Source organism: Pseudorasbora parva, chromosome 12, assembly GCF_024679245.1.
Source record: "Pseudorasbora parva isolate DD20220531a chromosome 12, ASM2467924v1, whole genome shotgun sequence".
Lineage (NCBI taxonomy): Eukaryota > Metazoa > Chordata > Actinopteri > Cypriniformes > Gobionidae > Pseudorasbora > Pseudorasbora parva.
In genome coordinates, this window is record NC_090183.1 from 42,207,778 (window position 1) to 42,219,824 (window position 12,047).

General features: G+C 36.1%; 1 protein-coding gene across 3 annotated transcripts in view; it reads right to left on the reverse strand.

Annotated features, from left to right (window-relative positions):
• Positions 1 to 12,047, reverse strand: part of raly (RALY heterogeneous nuclear ribonucleoprotein) — a 124,101-nt gene that overhangs the window by 74,288 nt on the left and 37,766 nt on the right. Inside the window, exon 3 of one of the 3 annotated variants that reach the window (XM_067460377.1) lies at positions 2,193 to 2,320. The exons of the other annotated variants lie outside the window; for them this stretch is intronic. The gene's annotated coding sequence lies outside the window, so the exon portion shown is untranslated. The remainder of the gene's footprint in view (positions 1 to 2,192; positions 2,321 to 12,047) is intronic. 3 annotated transcript variants of the gene reach the window in all.

Here is a 12,047-nt window from a genome sequence, read left to right on the forward strand (position 1 = left end):
ACTTAAGAATCCTATTTATTTTTTAATTTAGACAAAACATTTGGCATTTCTATCATCTGTTTTGTTTGTAATAAAGGTCCTAAGATGTAAAGGATACATTCAGCCTGTTACGTTATAATCCATTATAATGTACAAAACAGTATTGTCCTGAAAAAAGACGAGTAGTCATTTACGATATAGTTGCTGAGCGGACACGAGATAGTGCCAGTCACGTTTGTTATACAGTATTGTTATTGCTGTTATTATATCAAACCTCAGAAGTTTCTAGTTGTTTTAAGTCAATAGAAAACAATATGCATGCTGATTGCAATATGTGCTTTAAGTAATAAATGAATTAAAATCTATCTCTATCTCTCGTTGACACATTAAGAGAGCGAAAAGCTGTATATACTAGGAAAAGATTGATTAAATGTAAATGTAGTGCTAGGTTTAAAGGTTCGATTTTATTCATGTTTTAACACGCTGGCAACCCATATAAGCCATGCAGCTACACCACAGTAGCAGCTAGCTGTTTTATGTCACTAACCTTTGTGGATGCACTCTCTAATACAATTTGATGATGTTGTTCCATTGTCTTTAATTGTTTTCCACACATTATTTGTATCTTGCCGATCTGACATGGTAATGAATCCAAATGTAAGAACATCTGGCACGATGGATCATGGATGCTTGATTGGACTCTTATGACATTAAGGAGTTAATGCTCAGATGTAATCAAAGTCTATGACAAGGGTCCAAACAACCACATCACATATATGTGTAGCAGATATTATAAAATTCAAATAAAGCAGAAATTCTTTATTTACGATATCAGTGGTTAAGGAATTAAGAATTAAGTAATTTTGTCGAGTTGAGTCAAGTCTGAAGTCATTTTAGGTCGAGTCCTGACCTATGTGACTCGGGTGCGAGTAAAGAAGCTTACTACTAGTAGTAAGCTGTTCTGAAACAATCTGTATAGTAAAAGGCGAGTGCATTAATTTATAACATAATTTATATAAAAAATATAAATGAATATAGTGAAGGTGACTTGACTTGTTTTCCTAAGCCAGTCCATTATTTTCCATTGTTTTTGACTTCCTAGTGATCAGTTCCAGGCCAAACTTCATGTCTCAGTACACTGATCCTCCTCCACAGCTGAGTGATGAAAACTAGATCTTACTTTGCCAGAAGGTTATCCTTCAGGGCAGTTCAAAGGGCCCTTAAAATCTCCACATTACATTGACATGGCTGTGAAATCTTCAGTTTCACATCCCTACCTTGGGCAAAGAGATACAGCGAGCACAGCTGGACTTGGCCTAGTTAGTATTCCGCTTGACTGTAGGGTACAGGACTGGGGTTTATAGTGTTCTACTGACAGTAAAGGTCAGACCTCAATGGGCAAGCAATCTGTTAAGCCCTCTTCAACTGTGTACTGCACACACACACTCACAAAGACTCACAAACACACAGGGCAAGATTACATGACTTGGACCAGTTCCTCAGACACAATCACGCTCTTCACTCACATACACAATAAGTCTCTCTCTCCCGCTTGATCTACTGCTCACGCACATATCAACATATGGGCAGTTTCAGTGTTATGGGCTTGATATTTGCCGTCAAAACATTCTCATATAATGTATTTATTACCAATACATTGAACCATCTCTTTATTTTTTTCATCCAGACACCAGAAAAATACCAGTCTATAAACGTGTTTTATATTTTAGATGAGGGAAACACACACAAAAAAAGAGAGTTTATGGGAGACAACATATTTTGTAGACTTTCTGTGAATCGTAATGCACAAACCAGAGGCAACATTATCCACTGAATGCAGGAGGTTTGGCTCTCTACAGAACATTTAAAAAAAATCTATTTTATTTTCACATTTCAGAGAAAAAAAACTTGATCTCATGAGAATGTGTGTGTTTTTACTTAAAGTGTAGTTACCCCATTTATTTACATTTTCACACACACTGAAACATATAATAGTGACATATTGACAGCACTATTATTTACATCTAAACAACTTCACTGACTTACACATTTGTAGGTATTCCTATTTATGAATCTTAAAATTGTGGCACTAATGTTTGACTCTACTGTATTAAAGTGTCATATCAATGACAAGTTTTCAGTCGCATTTATTAAACAGTTTACTCCTCTACTTGAAGGGAAAGTTCACCCAAAAATGAAAATTTGATGTTTACCTGCTTACCCCCAGGGCATCCAAGGTGTAGGTGTTTGTTTCTTCAGTTGAACACTTTCAGTTGAAGATTTTTAACTCCAACCGTTGCCGTATAATGCATGTCAAAGGGGTGTTTTTCTATGAGAGCCACTATGAGAGTAAAAACAAACAGACATACGAATCCATATTAAACCCTATGGCTCATGGCGACATATTGATGTCTTAAGACACAAAATGATTGGTTTCTGCGAGAAACTGAACAGTATTTGTGTTATTTTTTTACCTCATACCAAACGAATCTTATCTAGTATTCCCCAGTGCCATTCATTCCGTTAAAAGATTTGCGTGATCATAGATATATTTACATAGAATCCTTATTCAACCGATCTGCGCAGGATAAGTCAGATAAACAGTCAGATAAACAGATAAGTCGAATGAGGATCTATGTAAATATATCTATGATCATGCTGGTATATATATATATATATATATATATATATATATATATATATATATATATATATATATATATATATATATATATCGCTTAAATGTTGCCGATACTTTCATATAGTACGTTTTAGCATCTATCCAAACACACAATAAGTATGTTTTGTGTCTTTGAAAGTTATGTATTAATACCTGCGTATTAACAAGGTTATTTTCGTAAACGAAAACTGAAACTAAGACTAAAACTATTGGTCAAAAAACATTTTCGTAAACTGAAATAAAATTAAAAAATCTGAATAAATAAAAAACTAAAACTAAACGAAACTAACTACTCTTACTAAAAAACTAACTGAAATAAAATAATAATTAGCAAAAATAAATATTCGTTTTCGTTATTTATAAAGCTCTCTTTAATGTGGTGTAAAATCTGACTGTGGCGGTTGAGCGAGTGTCTGTATATTGCGCTACTGCGCGTGAAGTGATCTGAGGAGGAGATAACCGCTGCCCTGACGGACGCGTGCAGACAGGCAACACATCGCCAGTCCTAAACGGCAGTTCACAAAGAATCAATGCGTCCGTGGCAGTGAAATGGGAAATAACACAAGGTAATGAGATGCACGTTGAACTTCTTTTAACTTAAGCTCACTGTTTTAGAACGCCGTTTCTTACGCGACGAAAGACGCAGGCGCAAAAGTCAGCAACTATAGTAGTAGCAAGTACTAGCCTACTGTCCGTTTGAGATTTCATGTTTGCATAATATTGACAGGCTCAAAGGTGTTATCATAATCATTTACTACTAATAATATTATTATCTGTAATATTATATTATCCACACACACACACACACACACACACACACACACACACACACACACACACACACACACACACACACACACACACACACACACACACACACACACACGTTTTACGTTGCATTTATTTTGTTCTTTAAGATAGATCCTCTGAGTATTAGCCTATGTCAAAAATATAAAATATAATTTTTTAATATCAAAATATAATTTATTTCATTTTTTATCTCCAGATCGTTGTTTGTATAGGTCATAGTTTGACTCAAGCTTTTTTGCTCAAAGGTGAAGACCCAACTTTATGCATGTTTTGTAAGACCGTATAAAGAAAAATGCTTGTTTATCAAGTTATTTCACTTAAGGATGTTTAGCAAGATTAAACTCTACACTTCATTATGGTAACTCTGCTAAACTATAATTACTAAAACTAAAACTGAAACTAAATAAATAAATGTATTGTATTTGCAAAATAAAAACTAAACTAAAACTAGCAAAACCATTTGTAAAACTAACTAAAACTAAACTGAAATTTGTAGCAAAATTGAAAACGATAATAAAATAAAAACTAATTCAAAAAAGCAAAACTATAATAACCTTGCGTATTAACAATGAGACTAGGCTTTTTTGTGAATACAATGCACAAAGCAGAAACAACAATACCCACTGAATGCAGAAGTTTTGGGCCTCCACAGATCATAAAATATTTCCATTTTCACATTTCGGAGAGAAAAAAAGTTACGGCTGCGACAGTTCAAACAGAATCTATTCCACAATGGAAATGCATATAAATGCTTTAAAAACTTTAAAGACGGCATGAAATCAAATTTTACAATTTGTATTTGTATATGTAATATTGTAGTGTTTACTATAATATATTTATCTGTGCACTTCATTAATAAAAAAAAATAAAAAAAAGTATTTACCCTTATAATCTTTAATCAAATACATTAACCTCCCATCCCCCCTCGACACGGCTTCTCTTCTCTCCCGGGGCTATCGCGCTCTGTCTCGTTTCTGTGCCTTTCAGACGCCTGTCGCTGAGGGCATTCAAATCTGCCTCCATTTTTTTTAGCAACGCCCAACTCCCAACGATCCAATCAATTCCCGAAGGACGAAATCAAGCCCCACCCTATTTTTTTTCTAATTTCAGAGGCCGTTTTACTCTGATATACATCAAAATAAGGAGAAAAAGACGATCTCAACTTCAGTTTCATGCCGACATTAACAGAAAATTTGAACTCTCACTTAATTGACATCAAGCTGAAATTGTACTGCAAATGGTAATGAATTATTTATAGCATTATAGACAGCAGTCTACATCAGAGACAGATGCAGTTGTAATTGCTGTAACTGCTGCTCCAATTAGTTCTTCATTAAGATCATTTAAACGGGTGGCTGTCCTATATATGTTCCTATAGTTAATTGGATTTATAATTATTGTGATACAATGACAATCTTTAAAACGTTACGGATGTGATGGCACTGAAGAGTTGTGACTTCATAAATCTAGTGAGTATTAGTGAGTATTTACTTTTCAGACTCTCCATCTTTATGCTCAGCTCCAAAAATGGTCAGATTTTGATCTCTTTTGAAAACATGACTAATTTATTTTTTGATGAAAATGTAATTTTACGATAAACAGATAAACATGGCGATTTCCTTCAAATGTATATTAAATTGTGTTAATTCAGTAACATACAGACCTACATGCACAGCTTAAATAGGGTTTGTTCTTTTTGTAAAAAAATTCACAGTATAGCTGACATTTGCATGGAACTGCTCATATGAATGAATAACTTTTAGTAACATTAAGGTTTTGTGCATTGTGACATTATTTTCATGAGAATGTAGAGTTTTCTATTCAAATGTACTGCAGCTATTTATTTATTTATTTATTTATTTATTTATTTCTATTTCTATTACTATGGTAATAGAATCCATAATGGAACTTGCGCACCTGCTTTTATAGGGAATGTTGGATGACGCTCTGATTGGTTTATTCACGTTACGCCCAAACCACACCTATGAATAATGAAGCTATTAATAATTAATAATTCAGACCAACCCATTTTAGATTTGCGCCGGGCACAAGAGCCATTTATCCCGCCAGGAAAATAGCAACAGCGCCGAGACCCGCCCACAAAGATACTTGCGCTTAGCGCTTTGACACTTGCGGTTCAGATCGTTAAAATAGGGCCCTATATAATATATATTATATATATATATATATATATATATATATATATATATATATATATATATATATATATATATATATATATATATATATATACACACATGCATACACAGTGAGGAAAATAAGTATTTGAACACCCTGCTATTTTGTATTTTGCAAGTTCTCCCACTTGGAAATCATGGAGGGTCTGAAATTTTCATCATAGGTGCATGTCCACTGTGAGAGACATAATCAAAAAATTAAAAAAAATCCAGTAATCACTATATATGCTTTTTTACCTATTTATTTGTATGATACAGCTGCAAATAAGTATTTGAACACCTGTCTATCAGCTAGAATTCTGACTCTTAAAGCCCTGTTAGTCTGCCTTTAAAATGTCCACCTCCACTCCATTTATTATTCTAAATTCGATGCACCTGTTTGAGGTCGTTAGCTGCATAAAGACACCTGTCCACCCCATACAATCAGTAAAAATCCAACTACTAACATGTAGTTATCCACTAAACGTGTTTGGAGGAAGAAGAATGATGAGTACCATCCCAAGATCACCATCCATACTGTGAAGCATGGGGTGGCAGCATCATGCTTTGGGCGTGTTTATCTGCACATGGGACAGGGTGACTGCACTGTATTAAAGAGAGGATGACCAGGGCCATGTATTGTGAGATTTTGGGGAACAACCTCCTTCCCTCAGTTAGAGCACTGAAGATGGGTCGAGGCTGGGTCTTCCAACATGACAATGACCCAAAGCACACAGCCAGGATAACCAAGGAGTGTCTCTGTAAGAAGCTTTTCAAGGTTCTGACGTGGCCTAGCCAGTCTCCAGACCTAAACCCAATAGAGAATCTTTGGAGGGAGCTCAAACTCTGTGTTTCTCAGCGACAGGCCAGAAACCTGACTGATCTAGAGAAGATCTGTGTGGAGGAGTGGGCCAAAATCCCTCCTGCAGTGTGTGCAAACCTGGTGAAAAACTACAGGAAACGTTTGACCTCTGTAATTGCAAACAAAGGCTACTGTACTAAATATTAACATTGATTTTCTCAGGTGTTTAAATAATTATTTGCAGCTGTATCGTACAAATAAATAGTAAAAAAATCGTACATTGTGATTTCTGGATTTTTTTTTAGATTATGTCTGTCACAGTGGACATGCACCTTTGATGATAATTTCAGACCCTTCATGATTTCTAAGTGGGAGAACTTGTAAAATAGCAGTGTGTTCAAATACTCATCTTCATCAATATATATATATTTATTTAATATATATATATTTTTTTTTTGTATAAAAAATTTGTTAATTTTTTTCTTTAGGATAAAATATAAGTCTGACCTTTTTTGGGGGGGATTCACACATCAAAGGCCTTTGAGGTTTAGCTTAATTCCTCCAATATGGTTTGCTGTAGATAACGAACAGTATGATAGGTTCATTCAAATATCACTGAGAATATGATCTGATTGGAATGAGCATATACCGGCTTTTGTTTACATTTAATCTGCGCCAGTACAACAAACATCAAAATGTGATAGAAAATCACAACTGAATCTCTGAAATGAAAGCGTCAAATGCAATGTCATGGATAAATCCAGGCAAACCCTGCTTCCAAACAAACACACCACACATTTCAAGATTTTGGATAAATACAAAATGTATGTGTATGTCGTCTCCAAGCCCACAAACAACAGCAGTGAAGGAAAGATTCACTATAAATCCAGCCAACAATGTGCACAGATTTACACTGAATGATACCAGACACATATCTAGAGAAAAGAATGTGTCAAAGACTTGACTAAGACCAGTAACAGACCAGAGGGTGATTTCTGCAAAGATTGCTCAAATTGTCAATATATATAAATATATATAAATATATATATATATATATATATATATATATATATATATATATATATATATATATATATAACTAGCAATTTATTGCAAAAAAGCAAAATAATAAAACTATTTGAAAATATAGCTGCAAGCAGCCATTATCGGGGCCAAGCGCAAAGAAGAAGACAAGACATGCCAGCATGGCTGGAAGTCTCAAGCCAACTGCAACAATGAGCCATTAAGGACCTATTAAGTTGATTTTAGGCAAAATAGCAGTCAAATTTTAAATACAGTCAATAATAATGGTTTAATGGTTTATCACTTTCGACCAATAGGTGTCACTGTTACGAAACTGATGTGGTTTAGTCAGATTGAGATGACAATGACACATGCAAAGTTTGGTGTCAATATGTCAAAGCATTGCAGAGATACAGCCTCAAGAGTAATTTTTGCATCATGGCTCAACTCTGTTGCAGTGGTATATGAAAACTGTTTTGTCTATCAATCCGAAATCCATAACTATTTGTCAGCATGGTCTGAAGACGATACGGATCAATTTTGGTGAAAATCGGACAAACGGTCTAGGATGAGTTTGAAAAAGTAGATTTTTAACAAATAACAAGATGGAGCACAGATATGTTTGCAAAATATGGCAAAATTGGTATCTATCTTCTCGGCATGAGCCAATGAATGTATTATGACCAGTCTCATTACAATAGGCTAATTTAATCAAAAGTTATTAGCATTTTTGTACATTTTATTACAACTTTTGACCACAAGGTGGCGCTACCCCGAAACTTTTTGAGTATCTTCAGGACATGGAGCGGAAGACACATACCGAGTTTTGTAACGATACGCTAATGCATTCGTAAATTATAGCATTAGCATTTTAAACCATAATACTGCATTGAAGTCAATGGGAATTTCATGTTTTGTTTTATTATAGCGCCACCAAGAGGCACAATCCCACCAATTTTTTTATGTGTCCTCATAGTGAGCCCATACATATGTGTGTCAAGTTTGGTGAAAATATCTCATTTTGTTTTGGAGTTATAGACATTTATATGAAAAAACACGTAAAAAAGGACTGACACCTGACTTTGATTGGATTTTACTACCCCTTACTATCAATATTTTGAGATTTGGGCATTAGCGTATAGCTATCGACCTATGTTTCCGAACTTCTGAGGCTGGTTTCGTCTCGATCGGACTAGCGGTTTCGAAGATATCAGCAAATGTTTTTTAAGCACTAAATTACAACTCTGCGCAAACCATATGCCGAAACCTGGCAAGTCTGGTATCGTTGGAGTCGGCAAGGATTCAGGAGACCAAAAAACACACTCCCATCAAAATATGTCAACCACACCCAAAGTTATAAGCGTTTGAAAAAAAAAATTCTCCACTAGGTGGCGCTGTTTCGAAACTTCTCAGGCTACTTCAGGGCATCGTGGTGATGACCCATACCAAGTTTCATAACAATCTGTTCATGCGTTCATAAAATACAGCATTTTTGCACATAATTCAAAATGGCCGACATCCAAAATGGCCGACATGGTAAAATTGGATATCAGTCGACTCGGCATGACGCCCTGAATCTAATGAGACCAATTTTATGATTTTTGGATAAACGGTTCAGAAGTTATAAGCCAAAATAGGCATTTTTCGTATCTCCGGACAGGTAGGTGGCGCTGCGCCGAAACGCTGCATGTTGCTTCAAGTCATGCTTGTGATGACATGTACCAAGGTTGGTTTGAATACGATAAAGCGTTGCGGAGATATAGCCTTTAGTGTGTTTTTGCAACCTCCACGTAAAATTTGTTTGTGCGTTTATTGAAAACGATTGGACGAATCAACTTGAATTCCATAACTTTTTGTCAACATGCTCTGAAGATGATCTGTTTCAATTTTCGTGAAAATCGGAGCAACGGCCTAGGAGGAGTTCGAAAAAGTAGGTTTTTCAGAAAATTCAAAATGGCGGGAAAATTTGCATACCGGAAAATGACATCATAGGGTGAAATCGAATCGGCTTGAGCCAAGGAATCCGATGAAAAAAGAATTTTGTTTCTAGCCCTTAGGGGTCAAAAGTTATAAGCATAAATATGAGTGAAACTTTGGACAGGTGGTGGCGCTAGAGGGATTGAGTTAGAGGCACCAAATTTGCTATAGTGACAGCTCAGACTGGCCTCTATGAGTGTGCCAAATTTCACAACTTTTTACCATACGGTTCTATGGGCTGCCAGAGACTCCTATGGCGGAAGAAGAAGAAGAAGAAGAAGAAGCAGAATAATAAATATAGCTGCAAGCAGCCATTATCGGGGCCAAGCGCAAAGAAGAAGACAAGACATGCCAGCATGGCTGGAAGTCTCAAGCCAACTGCAACAATGAGCCATTAAGGACCTATTAAGTTGATTTTAGGCAAAATAGCAGTCAAATTTTAAATACAGTCAATAATAATGGTTTAATGGTTTATCACTTTCGACCAATAGGTGTTACTGTTACGAAACTGATGTGGTTTAGTCAGATTGAGATGACAATGACACATGCAAAGTTTGGTGTCAATATGTCAAAGCATTGCAGAGATACAGCCTCAAGAGTAATTTTTGCATCATGGCTCAACTGTGTTGCAGTGGTATATGAAAACTGTTTTGTCTATCAATCCGAAATCCATAACTATTTGTCAGCATGGTCTGAAGACGATACGGATCAATTTTGGTGAAAATCGGACAAACGGTCTAGGATGAGTTTGAAAAAGTAGGTTTTTAACAAATAACAAGACGGAGGACAGATATGTTTGCAAAATATGGCAAAATTGGTATCTATCTTCTCGGCATGAGCCAATGAATGTATTATGACCAGTCTCATTACAATAGGCTAATTTAATCAAAAGTTATTAGCATTTCTGTACATTTTATTACAACTTTTGACCACAAGGTGGCGCTGCCCCGAAACGTTTTGAATATCTTCGGGACATAGAGCGGAAGACACATACCGAGTTTTGTAATGATACACTAGTGCATTCTTAAATTATAGCATTAGCATTTTAAACCGTAATACTGCATTGAAGTCAATGGGAATTTCATGTTTTGTTTTATTATAGCGCCACCAAGAGGCACAATCCCACCAATTTTTTTATGTGTCCTCGTAGTGAGCCCATACATATGTGTGTCAAGTTTGGTGAAAATATTTCATTTTGTTTTGGAGTTATAGACATTTATATGAAAAAACACGTAAAAAAGGACTGACACCTGACTTTGATTGGATTTTACTACCCCTTACTATCAATATTTTGAGATTTGGGCATTAGCGTATAGCTATCGACCTATGTTTCCGAACTTCTGAGGCTGGTTTCGTCTCGATCGGACTAGCGGTTTCGAAGATATCAGCAAATGTTTTTTAAGCACTAAATTACAACTCTGCGCAAACCATATGCCGAAACCTGGCAAGTCTGGTATCGTTGGAGTCGGCAAGGATTCAGGAGACCAAAAAACACACTCCCATCAAAATATGTCAACCACACCCAAAGTTATAAGCGTTTGAAAAAAAAATTCTCCACTAGGTGGCGCTGTTTCGAAACTTCTCAGGCTACTTCAGGGCATCGTGGTGATGACCCATACCAAGTTTCATAACAATCTGTTCATGCGTTCATAAAATACAGCATTTTTGCACATAATTCAAAATGGCCGACATCCAAAATGGCCGACATGGTAAAATTGGATATCAGTCGACTCGGCATGACGCCCTGAATCTAATGAGACCAATTTTATGATTTTTGGATAAACGGTTCAGAAGTTATAAGCCAAAATAGGCATTTTTCGTATCTCCGGACAGGTAGGTGGCGCTGCGCCGAAACGCTGCATGTTGCTTCAAGTCATGCTTGTGATGACATGTACCAAGGTTGGTTTGAATACGATAAAGCGTTGCGGAGATATAGCCTTTAGTGTGTTTTTGCAACCTCCACGTAAAATTTGTTTGTGCGTTTATTGAAAACGATTGGACGAATCAACTTGAATTCCATAACTTTTTGTCAACATGCTCTGAAGATGATCTGTTTCAATTTTCGTGAAAATCGGAGCAACGGCCTAGGAGGAGTTTGAAAAAGTAGGTTTTTCAGAAAATTCAAAATGGCGGGAAAATTTGCATACCGGAAAATGACATCATAGGGTGAAATCGAATCGGCTTGAGCCAAGGAATCCGATGAAAAAAGAATTTTGTTTCTAGCCCTTAGGGGTCAAAAGTTATAAGCATAAATATGAGTGAAACTTTGGACAGGTGGTGGCGCTAGAGGGATTGAGTTAGAGGCACCAAATTTGCTATAGTGACAGCTCAGACTGGCCTCTATGAGTGTGCCAAATTTCACAACTTTTTACCATACGGTTCTATGGGCTGCCAGAGACTCCTATGGCGGAAGAAGAAGAAGCAGAATAATAACAAGCAGCCATTATCGGGGCCAAGCGCAAAGAAGAAGACAAGACATGCCAGCATGGCTGGAAGTCTCAAGCCAACTGCAACAATGAGCCATTAAGGACCTATTAAGTTGATTTTAGGCAAAATAGCAGTCAAATTTTAAATACAGTCAATAATAATGGTTTAATGG